Consider the following 12020-nt stretch of genomic DNA (forward strand, 5'->3'; position numbering starts at 1 on the left):
TCTTGAAGGGGAGCATAGGTCGAAGTGTGTTTCGGTCGTGCATCGTGCTGGTTCGTGCGGCGCGTTGTCCGTCGTGCTGTCACACGGCGCCTCCGACGCAAGGGAACCTCCTGCTCGCCTTCGGCTCGTTTAATTTTCATAAACATCTTGAAAGAGGGGCATAGGTCGAAGTGTGTTTCGGTCGTGCAGCGTGCTGGTTCGTGCGGCGCGTTGTCCGTCATGCTGTGATGTTCGTGCGACGTGCTGGTTCGTGCGACGCGTTGTCCGTCGTGCTGTGACACGGCGCCTCCGGCGCTTGGGAACGCCCTGCTCGCTTTTGGCTCGTTTAATTTTTATACAGCAGGTCATGCAAAAGGCAAGCTCCTTTGCTTGGAAAGGCACGGGTTTGAAGCATGTGCAGTCACGTCTGCGTAAGAGCTAGCCATGGTCGAGGCTCCACAGGTATGTGCGTCCATGCACATGTGTGGATCCTACGAAGGCATTTGTATGTTGCCTCCGGAGGCACGGGTTTGAAGCATGTGCAGTCACGTGTGCATAGGAGCTAGCCATGGTTGAGGCTCTAGAGGTATGTGCGTGCATGCACATGTGTGTATTGTCCGGAGGCATGGGGCCTTTGTCGCTTCCGGAGGCGCGTGTGTGAATCATCTGCAGTCACGTGTGCGTAGCAGCTAGCCACGGTTGAGGCGCTCTTGGTATGTGTGTGTGTGGATATTGTCCGGGGCCATGGTGACCCAGGCTTTGGTGGCACAGGGCCATGTCGCCTCTGGAGGCATGGGAGGGTGGTCTCCAGAGTCATGTGTAGGAGTTCGTTTTGGGAGTCACTGCTGTCGTACAAATAAGAAGAGGCATTGTTGTTTATAGTGTACTGGCACTCTCTGATGATGTTCTCTTTTCAACATGAACACGCAATTTCTAACTGCATTACATACAAATGTGAGTTATTGATAAACTGTTTTGTCACGTCTTGATAGAATTAGCCTCGTGGGCTAAATCAAAAGTTTTAGTCTTCATTCTTTCTGAAGGTCTTGCTAATCTCGTCACCCATTTCACTAGCTTTGACTTGATTCATCTCGCTACGTAAAAGAATGTACATTGCCTCTGCCCTCCAGTCTTCGACCTCATCCTATGAAATTTTACCGAGAAGAGAAGTATATTATTAGAGTTGGTGCATAAAAGTTGTATATAAGTACATATATATATAGACTTACTGTCAAATCTTCCAGGTCTTCGATGAACTTTTCACCATTGTAGAGGAATGCAAGCTTTAAAACATCAAATGGTGATTCGCCCTTTTCTACCACTGGAACATCTTGCACGGTATGAATCTGCCATCTTGTATTCTTTGGATTCATTATTTGTCCAAGTATGGTGTTGAAGACTTCTTTAATCTTAGGTACCTGGGAATTGCATTTTGTAATTGTTTTAATATTGCAACTTGTAAAACTTAAAAAAATTGTTATGTACAAATGCTTACGATTGCCAACTTATGAGCGTGATATTCCTGAAACTGTGTTTCTTTTTCTTTTTCAACGTCTTCATGTTCTTGAAGAACTCGATATGCTTCATGTGGATCCAATTCATCCAGGTCTATCTTTTCTTTCTCAAATTCCTCTGGAGTCGCTTCTCGAGGATCAATAATGTGAACTTTGTGTTTATATTTTTCCAGCATATATAGTACGTAGCGGTCATCCTTCTCCATTGGAATGAATATCCGCGTACAAAATACTTGTTGCTTTCCTGACAGTTTAATATAAAGTAATTTGATAGAACACATATTTTGTGATTTTGTCGTGGAGGAAAGGGATGTTACCATGTTTGCTGTTGAGAGCTTTTTTCATTGATTTTCTTTGAGATACATGGGAACCAGCTGATTCTTTGTTTTTTGCAATTCACTTTTAAATTTTGGAATAGTAGTTTTGTGTTTCTTTAATTTCAGTATATGCTGCAAACAATAATTATGATGAAAAAACTGTTAGAAAAAAGAGCTGTGTAACAATATAAAAAGAGTAGGTGTTGCAATATAGACAAGATTTTGCTTTTTAAAAGATTTACCTCTGCAAAGTTTGGGCCTAATATTACTCTGTCACTCTCTTTTGAATCTTGTCTGCTTTCCCAGATTTCTGCTATATCATCGAGCACCCTCTTTTCCATATGATGTGATATGTTCGTCTGTGCTGGTCTTGGACCAAATACTGCCTTCAGTCGGGCTCCAGTAAGTTGCGTGCTTTCACTCTCTCTACGGATGCGTCTAAATATAGTTTTGCTGCGACAGGGAGATAAAATAATTTTGGAGGTCAGGGTCAGTGAGAAACAGATTTTTACATTATTTTTGGCCTCGGTCCAACTATTTTGAGGTGCAATAGAAAACAACTCATTTTTGAATTCCTCCTGCCAGCTGTCGCTCATGACTAGTTGGAAGAGGTCAGACGCCTCCTTTGTGTGTTGGAAGCAATGTGAATGTTTTGGGTATGGATTGGTGCTTCGTCCTTTTTTCCTTTTTGTTTCATCTGTTTCTGTCAGTGAAAGCAGATATGTAATATGTAAGCTCTCGTGATACCAAAGACATTGGTCAACCATGGGCAAAAAGAAGAAGATAATCAGAAACATTTTTCTTACCTTTGTTGGTGGAAAAGAACTTTGAAGTTTCTGGCTTGAATTCTTTGATTCTTCCAGGTAGTTGCTCGCACTTTACTTGGTTTGTTTCACCAAATATGGCTGTAAAAAGGAACTCTGGTTTCCACTCGGCATCTACCTTGCTATGTTGTATGAAGGTCATCAGATATTCTTTTATTTTTCTTTGATGAGATAATTGAAGTATTCAAGGAGTGCTGCTTCTAAAAATAAAATTGTTGCTCTCGTACTATTCACTTACATGGAAATCCTCATCATCTTTTATGAGATCAATGCCATTCCAGTCTTTTGCAAATTGAACCATGAAGTGTCCGCATTGGGTACCGTGCTGTTTTGGCACGCAAACTCTGTTAGGTGTTTCTGCTATCCTCGACCAGTTTGGTTCACTGTTGGCTCGTAGTTCCGCTTCGTCGTAATGCTTCTTCATGAGTGCGTGCATCATTTTAATCTGTGATCACGGTTTGGTTTTATTGTTGGATTTTGCCATTAAGAAAGGGAATGCAAGAATTGGAAAACCAATTAGAAAACCAAGGTTGAATTGACGTACCAGTTCTGGGTGATCCTTATGGTGTTTTTTCCATGTATTTTTTCCTCCTCTGTGTCTGTAATTCAATGAGTCAAGTATGTCGATGGAGCTCGTGTACTTGTTGAGCACGTACAATGTGAAGTGTTTAGCTGTGTTGTGAGGTATCATAATCTGCAGTGTTTGGAGACAGAGTGAGTTAAAGTTCATTCTTGTCAGGAGAATTAAATGACATGTAAATGTGCAATCTACAGGAAGAATGAATTATGTTTGTATATTTCTATTAACTTACCAGCTTTTTCTTTAAAAGTTCTTTCCCTGTTACAAGGGGTGCAAACTGTTTCAATGCTTCATCCTCACTGAATTCTACTAGTCCTCCTTCTTCTCCAGTATTAACACCGAGCACAGTCTGCGACAAAAAAGTTTTCTACTTTTTAGTTCAATCTTGTAATCACTGAAATGATACAAGTGTTTTTTTCAAATTGGACTTCATACATTTGCAAATTCTACGGGAAGTATGGCTTTATCAGTTGTGTTGTATTGTTGTTGCCCTGTCCATTCTTCGAACAATGCGTTTGCGATGGAGCCCTCCATCTGTCCTCTATCTCCTTTTTGTAGCTGCTCCATTATTTGTTTTCCTGTAATCCAATCAGGTCGCTTCGAGCTAATATATACGTTTAGTCAGCAAGCAGAAAATTTTTATACATTAGTTAGGTGGGTTTAAAAAGGAGCAACATTTCTTTGTTTCTTTGTTGTGACAAGAGAAAGTACTTACTTTCCGCATTCTTCCCGTCCTTCTTCGCTGAATAGGTATTCATGAAGTGCTCTGGCTTTGTTCATAAATTTGAAATCTCCTAGGACAAAAGTAGGAATCATGATTTTTCCATGGAGCCTGCTTGAAGGCTTTACCGGCCTCTTCTTGACCGATATTTTCTTGTCTGAGCTGTTCTCAGATGATTGAGGCATTGAATGTTCTCCCGATTCTTGCTGCAAGATTGTCAGATATGGCGTGACATCTTTGCCGAATTCATAATTTTCATGGTCATTCACCCATGTTTTGATTACATCGAATTCAGTGCCCATCTGTACAAACTCATGGTATTCCTTTAGTTGGAGCGGGTTAAGGCTTAAAAAAATTCATCAACTTCTTCATGCTTTTTCGTTGTTTTGGGTTTTAGGAAGTCTAAAGAGATGGTGCTGGAGGTGCCTTGCTGATTGCTTGTCGAGCCTGTTTCTTCTTGAAGAAGAACATGTTGTTTATTCTACTCGGAAACCTGTTCTTGTGTATTTGGTACGCCGTTGCTTCTGTCATCCTCTTTTAAAGCAGTGCCTGTTTGTTCAAGTTGCTCTGTGCTTGGGATATTGCTGTTGATATTTTACTCGATAGTGGTGTCCATTTACTCTTCAGGGTGATGTGGTATCTTGTCGTCTAGTGGTGGTTGATCTGGTTCTATTGGTGGATCCTTTTCTTTGTGGTCCGTGCAAGATTCTTGGGCGACGGCGTGGCTGCTGACATGCATAAGCTCTTTGCGTTTACTGGATATATCAATAACTTCATGCTCTTGTATGGTTGTCGCATGCATAATATGTTCTTTTGGCTCGGGATTTGGCGGAAACTCTTCTAGGACGCAACATTCTACTTGTTGCATTTCTTTGTCTCCCATATCGACTTCATACTTCAGCATATCTGTTAGAATCAAAAAACAATAATTACAAAAATTATTACTTCTTGTAGTGTCAAAAAATTGTAAGGTTTTGTTTCTTAAAAGACTAACCTGTTGTACACTTGATTAATGACAGTTTAGTATTCCATCTGTGTTGACTGATTAGTTGATATAGAATTTTTTTCCTCAACTCTGGTACTTGTTCTGGCTCTAAGGTTGCTATTGTTCCATCTTTGGAGTAGTGCTTCAGGTTCATGTACATATAGAATGCGCAGTCCATTCTGCATGTAGAGGAATGGTACTAGTAAAATTGTTGCATTCAAGAAACGGAAAGAAGAGAAATGTTGGAGCAATGGTAGTGGTAATTGTTGCATTGAAAAGACGAAAGAACATAATTATTTCAGTAATGGTAGTAGTGAATCTTGCATTGAAAAAAAGAAAGAAGAGAAATGTTGGAAGTGCCTACGTGTCTTCTCCTTGAAGTGGCACCTGCAGTTTGACCTTTTTTAAATGGTCGGTGCTTTTTTGTGAAAGTTGTAGCTCTGTGCTTACGTGCTTCCAGATTTTCATTAATTTGCTGGTTACATTCTTGAAGAATTCTATTGTGCCTGGATATGGAGTTGAAGAGTCAAGGAGTTCAAAGTGCTGTTTTGCATGTTAACTATAATGGTGAAGTAATGACTTATAGTTTCGTCTTGCTCAAACCCGCGCAACGAACATGGTAGAAGGAACTGCAAAACACAAAATAAAAAAACATTTGGAAATCTTCTTATATTTAGAAACATAAAATAAAAAAGAGAACTTTGCATAACATATACGCAATTGTATTTTGTTTTTGAAACAGCTAATCTTCTTACCATGTTATAATCTTGAAGTTTTTCTTCTTCTTGTATGTTGAAAAATGCTCTAAGCCTGGCAGGTAGTAATTTTTTTCTAATGTGTTCTTGATCATTATTTTTGTAGCACATTGGATCTTCGTCGTCGGCTTCCTTTATCGAGTGCTGCTTGTTTTGTCACAGATACACAAAGGGAATTTGTCAATTCAGTTATAGGGGAAGTTTATCTATTTATAAAGTCATATTTATCATTTTAAACGTGATTCTTTTGCCGTGATCTTTACTTACAGTGTTGCTTAACGACAGAATCTTGCTCCCTGTGTCATTGAGTTGTTTTCTCAAGATCGTTAGCATGGGCTCGATTGCTTCACTGCTTACTGGTTTACCGACCTTGAAGCTTTCGGCGACATGGCCTAGATTGACATCAAACTTGTCCGTTGTAATGAAAAGCTCATCCCTGCAAAGTATATTTACAAAAATGTTTTAGTTTACACATGATAGAGTTAAAATGATCGTGTGTAAGAATGTGTTTTGTGTTAGTTGCATGAACTTACCTTTCTTTCTTTGTCCATGACTTGCATACAGCGTTGTACAGGTCTTCGATGGCTTTGTTGACGGAATCACTATCTTTGCCCCCTTTCTCCATTGTGCCTGCGATGGTTTTGAATTTAATTTAAATAATTCCAAGTCACAAGTTAGCAATTAAGTTTCTATTTTCTTGTTTGCTTCGATGCTAGAAGATATGTCCTGTCTAGTGTTGTTCCTTTCTTGTTCTCCTTCTGCTTCTTGCGGCATGTTATGTTCTCCTTTTTGCGTTGTACCCTTTTGTCCAGTTTCTGCTCCATCCTCATTTGAGTCGTCCATGCTTTTCTTAGCATCATGTTTTTCCTTGTCAACCGTCATGTCTTGCTGGTGGTCTTTTCCGTCTTGTTTTTCAATCTCGACCTGGTTGGCACTGATCTCTCTGCCTGGGGAATCACCATCGTACGACGGTGTAGGATTTTCTTCGATAGTTTCTGGTTCTTTCTCTGGAACAATCTGTGTGTTTGCTTCATTGGTTGTATCTCCGTGGTTGCCTTCTTCGTGTTTCTGCGTTTTCATTGAAAAAGCATTGAAATAATTTAACTTGCTACTTTATTTTAATTATAGCAGCTGTTATAGGAAAATAGCAAAGCGTTCGGTGCGTGCTTTGAGCTATTTTGATTGTGATTAAGTTGTAATTTTGTGGAAACATTTTGTGCAACTTCACCTGTTGAGCTGTCGTTGGTGCTGCTGAATGTTCCACCCGTTCTTCGTTGAGTGTAGTTTCTTGGGGATCCTCTTGTTCTTTCTTTTGGTGTTCATCGTCACTGTCATGGTTTTTGTCTTGCAGTTGTTCAATCATAAAGGTGGCTAAGTTGGAGTGCATTTGAGTTTTCATGGAACTACTTTATATTTTCGTAGAATCAGCTTACGTAACTTTACCTCCTCAGTCCTTGCTGCTTCTGTTGTCTCTGCTACTGTTCTCATTGCTGCTGCTGACTGTTCTGCCTGTTCTTCGTTGAGTGAGGTTTTTGGGCATCTTCTTGTTCTTTCTTTTGGAGTTCATCGCTGTTGCCATCGTTTTTGTCTTGTAGCTTTTGAAACACACAGGTGGCTAAGTGGCAGTGCATTTGAGGTTCCACAGAGCTATTCTATACTTTCATAGGATCAACTTGTGTAACTTTACCTTTTCAGTCGTTGTCGCTGCTGCCGTCTCTGCTGCGTGTTTTTCGGTGAGTGAATATTTTGGGGCTTGGTCTTTGTGACGTTGATGTCTGCCGTTTCAAGAACATGTTGCCCTTCTTCAGTGGCCTCCTTTTGCTCATTGGTCTCCTCTGTTTGCGATGCAGGAAAGTAGTGAAATGTCAAATCCGTATTTTTGAACTATAAGATCGTGAAGAGGTATCATGTGCTTTCACCTCTGTATTTGTTGTTGTTACTGCTGATTGTTCTACGTGTTCTTCGTTGAGTGGTGGTTTTGGGTCCTTCTCTTGCTCTTTATTTTGCTGTTCATCGTCACTGTCCTTGTTTTTTTCTTGCAGCTGTTCAAACATAGAGGTGGCAAAGTGAGAGTGCATTTGAGTGAATACAGATGTGGTAGGTTGGATTTTATTTGAGTGTGCACGCAGCAATTTTATAATTTCATAGTTGCAGGTTTCGTAACTTTACCTTTTCAATCATTGACGCTGCTGCCGTCTCTGGTACCTGTTGTTCGGTGAGTGAATTTTTGTCCCTTGGTCTTCAGTGGCATTGCTGTCTACCGTTTGAAGAACATGTTCCGCTTGTTCATTGGGCTCCTCTGGTTGTGTTTGATGGTCTTGATTGTTAGTGCTCTCTTGAGCTTCTTGTGCCTGTTCCAACACAAAAAATAATTAAGAAATGGGTGCATCTCTGACTGTTCAGTTGCAATTTTTTTATAAGACCTCTTTCTCTGCAGTGGCAGGACTGTCTACTACTGGAAATACGGCTTCTCCTTGTTTCGTGTTGTCCTCTTGTTTTTCTTGTTGAATGTCTATGCCAGTCCTTTTGCTTGCTTCCTCTTCCTCTTTAATAGAAATTGAAGTTATAGATTGAACTTTATTTGTGTATGAGCTTTGTAACCTCACCTCTTCAGATATTGTTGTTTGAAGTTATGTGTGTTTTCGAGTTTCCTTTGGTTGTGCTGCTTCTTGATCTTTGAGATCAACGTACTCGTTTGTTTCTTGCATTTGTTCAGAGAAAAGGGTGGGTCATCCCTTATAATCCTTGTATTGCGGTGGCGGGGTGTATTAGGTAGTTCAGACATCATAAATGTTTTGAAAAAGGGTTGTGTTGTTGAATTTTTACCTCTGTGTTGATGACTGGGTTATTCGTGCCTGCATCGACTGTTTCTTTGTCAGGTATAACAGTCTCGAGTTTCTCATCGGCTGGGATGTCTTAAGCTTTCTCCTTTGTATTCATGATGGTGATATGCATTGTTGTGGCACTGGAAATCTCTTGTACACAAACTTCCCGTTTTGTGACGCCTTCGTCTGTTTGAGGTTCACCATTGGGTTCAATTTCAAAACGGGTCATCTCTTGGTCTTGCAGTGCTTGTGATACCTAGACATCAAACAATATGAGTTCATTTTCTTTCCTGCCATTATGAGTTTCCAGTGTGGGGTGTAGTGGGCTATGGAAGTTTAGCTCCTCTTCGTTGTTTTCTTCTTCTTTGTCATTTGTTATGCTAACGGTTGATTGTGGGTTAGCTTCTTGCACTTGGTTGGCGGGACTGCTGACTTGATTGTTGTCCAGCCGAGCCTATATTTTGTTGGAGGTTTTTTAGTTAACTTATAACTCTATCCAGTTTTGAAAGGAAAAATGGATGTTCATACTAACCTCTTCACTGGTTCTGACGTCGATCGTATCTTGTGCTTGTGTTGGGGTAGTTGTTGTTGTAGCATTGTCTATTGTGAGGTTGCTTTGTTTGTTGTGTTCATTCTTGTTTTTGGGGTTGTTGACATCATCCTGCTGTTGGAGTTCGTCTTGGCCTGGCGTGCTATTGGTACGTTCCTGAAAGCATTGAGACAGTTCTTTTCAGTTGAGGTATGAAAACAGGGGTTTGCTTTAGGGGGCGGATGGCACCATGCATTACTATTTATTTACCAGTTTTTGCCACTTTATCTTCTTCTTGTCAATTCCCATGTCCCTTGATTTTGTTCTTCTCTTCCTCTCTTCGTCTTCTTCTTCTTTCTTTCTTTTTCTCCTTTCTCCTGGTTCTGTTGTGGCTACGATTTCATTCGTGCGGTTGCCATCGGCTGGTGTACTTGTGGCTGCTGGATCTGCTTGCTCTAGTATATGCAGGGTCGCCTCGTCTGTTAGGTACCTTGTGCAAACTATGTCCTGAAATTCTCTGAGTTGTTCGACAGCTTCGATCGGGGAAATTGTTTGTTGCACGATTAAGTTCTTGTTTTTCTGATCCAATCTCTCCTCTTTTTCGCTGCATTGGTGTTCAGCCCTGGTGCTTACTCCGGGTAACCGTTCTGCTTAATGGAGCACTTTTTCCAACAATTTCTTTATCCTTTGGAATCTTTCTTCTGGTCCTGTGCTGATGCTTGTGTTTGGTTCCCTGCTTCCACTGGTGCCGACACGTGGTTCGCGTCGGCGCTTGGGTGGAGGCAGTAGCAGTTCGGTCGTGTGCTGGTGTTGCCGTTGTCTACGATGTTCTCCTGGTATCTGCTGAATTGAAGATGAAGTTGATGCTGTGTTGGCATAGAAGAACCTCTTTGCTGTTCCCTTCCATGTCTGCATCGTTTCGGTAGAATGGAGTTGATTAGAATGGAAATAGTTTTTAAAAAGGATGGATTGATTTATGTACAACAGAGCTATACCTGTATCTTGCCAAATTCATAGTCATCCGGTCGTGCTTTTCCGCCCGTTTTCATGTCTGCTCTAGCTATTTTCGCTAGGTGACTCTCTTTGAGATGGTTTGCTCGTGGTAATGAGGTCTTGTCCATTGTCTTTGCAATTTTCCGCATTTCTTTGGTGTCGGTTGGTAGCAGCAGGGAGTCGAGGTACATGATTACTGGTCCCTGTACCAAACCATTGAGGTGCTTTTTGTTCTTGCTTTCTTGATCCAATGTCATGTGCTCCTGCCATTTCTTGGCTCCTTCCTTAATCCTTTCGATGATTAGCTCGCAGAAATCCATCTGTGCCATTTGTTCATAATTCATGTTCTTGACCATTATAGCTTGTTGGCTGAATATAGCGGCGGTTGACCCGCAGACAACGTTGTGGAAAAAAATAAGGAAAAATATTTTAACCAATTTCCTGTTTGATTCTTTGTCATCTATTTCCACCAATTTTTCTAGCTCCTTGAACAGTTGTTTTGGCGTGAAATCTGTACTTTTGAAGCCAAGGTCTGACATCAGTTCTTTCATTGAACTTTGGCAACTCCCTGGCCTTGGTGCTGACATTTGCGTGTCGTTTGGGTATCCAAAGACCTTGTGGATAGCTTCTTTGGTAATCTTGATTTTTTTGTCTTCGGTACCATCACCGAAGGTTATTGTCATGCTTTCTGTGTCCAGGTTGTCGTAGATGTGTGCTGCAAGCGGTCTGCAGATGGAGCCCGTTATTTTGCAGTTCTCTATGCTGCCAAATCCTGTCGTCCTAATATCTTGCTTGTGACGTTCTTTGAGTAATTTCCATGCCTTCTTGACATGAGCGAATGCTGCCCCTGCCTTGATTTGGCATTTGTCTTCGTTTGTTGCTTCCTATTCTTCGTCAACTGTTGGTGCTGCCAATTCTTCTCCGCTAGTCTTTCTCCTCTTCCCGCCTTTCTTGCTTGATTTGGGCTGTTTCAGAAGAAAAAAGGTTTTGTTAGAAAGGATCGTTAGATCTAGAGTGCTGAATAGTGGTATTGAAAATGAGTACATAAGTGCGTTTTTACATCGTCGTCCTGTTCTGCGTCACTGTCGTGCTCTTCCGCATCATCCCAGACTGTAGGGATGAAATCTGCATCATGTTGTCTGTCATTGTCGGCATCATCGGCATCTGAACCTTCGCTATTGGCATTGTCTTGTTCTTCTTCTACCCTTGCAGCATCGTCTTGTTCTTCTTCTACCCTTTGTCATTTGTTTTTCCTCTTGCTTTCACCTTGTTTCTTCGTGGCGGTTGGTGCTGTTGGCAGGAGTACCATTAGAGGTAATGGCTGATGCTGCAAGGTACTAGTGTCGACAATGTTTTCAGCATTGTCCTTTTGCTTTTGCCTTTTTGCTCCAGGAGTAAAAACAGTGCTGATATCTGATTTTCTCTTTTTTTGCTTGTTGCTAGATGTTTACTCCTGTTGAGCTTGGTGTAAGTTACCATCCCTGCCGCAGGTGCTTTGTTCTTCATGTTTTGTTGTGTGTCCTTTTCTGACGAATGAGGAGACATGCTGTGTGTTTCTGATATTTCAATATCACCATCTTCGTGTCCTGCATAATGACCAGGTAACAAAAAAGGATATAGTTTTGTCCGAAAATAATTGATACAGATTTAAAATATATATCTTCCACGATTATGCATAAGGAATGTGAAACTCCCAAAGTGGATTTTTAGTTTCTTTTTTTGGGTTAAAAAAGGTTATTATTACTGTTACCGATTGAGCTAATCAGGCGATAAAAAAATATATTAATTATGGTTATAAGTGCAGGTGAGGAAGTGAAGTTAGGGTGAAGTATTTTCTGAGACAAAAATGCACACTCGAGGTGATATTTCATAATGGGAGGAATATCATCAAGTAGAGTCAAAGATTTACTGGGTAAGATAGACTATTTTTGAATTAAAAATAAGATAGTGTGTGGACATTTTTAATGTTTTCTATAAAGAAATATATAAAAAGGGGCA

Source organism: Triticum aestivum, chromosome 7D, assembly GCF_018294505.1.
Source record: "Triticum aestivum cultivar Chinese Spring chromosome 7D, IWGSC CS RefSeq v2.1, whole genome shotgun sequence".
Taxonomy (NCBI): Eukaryota; Viridiplantae; Streptophyta; class Magnoliopsida; order Poales; family Poaceae; genus Triticum; species Triticum aestivum.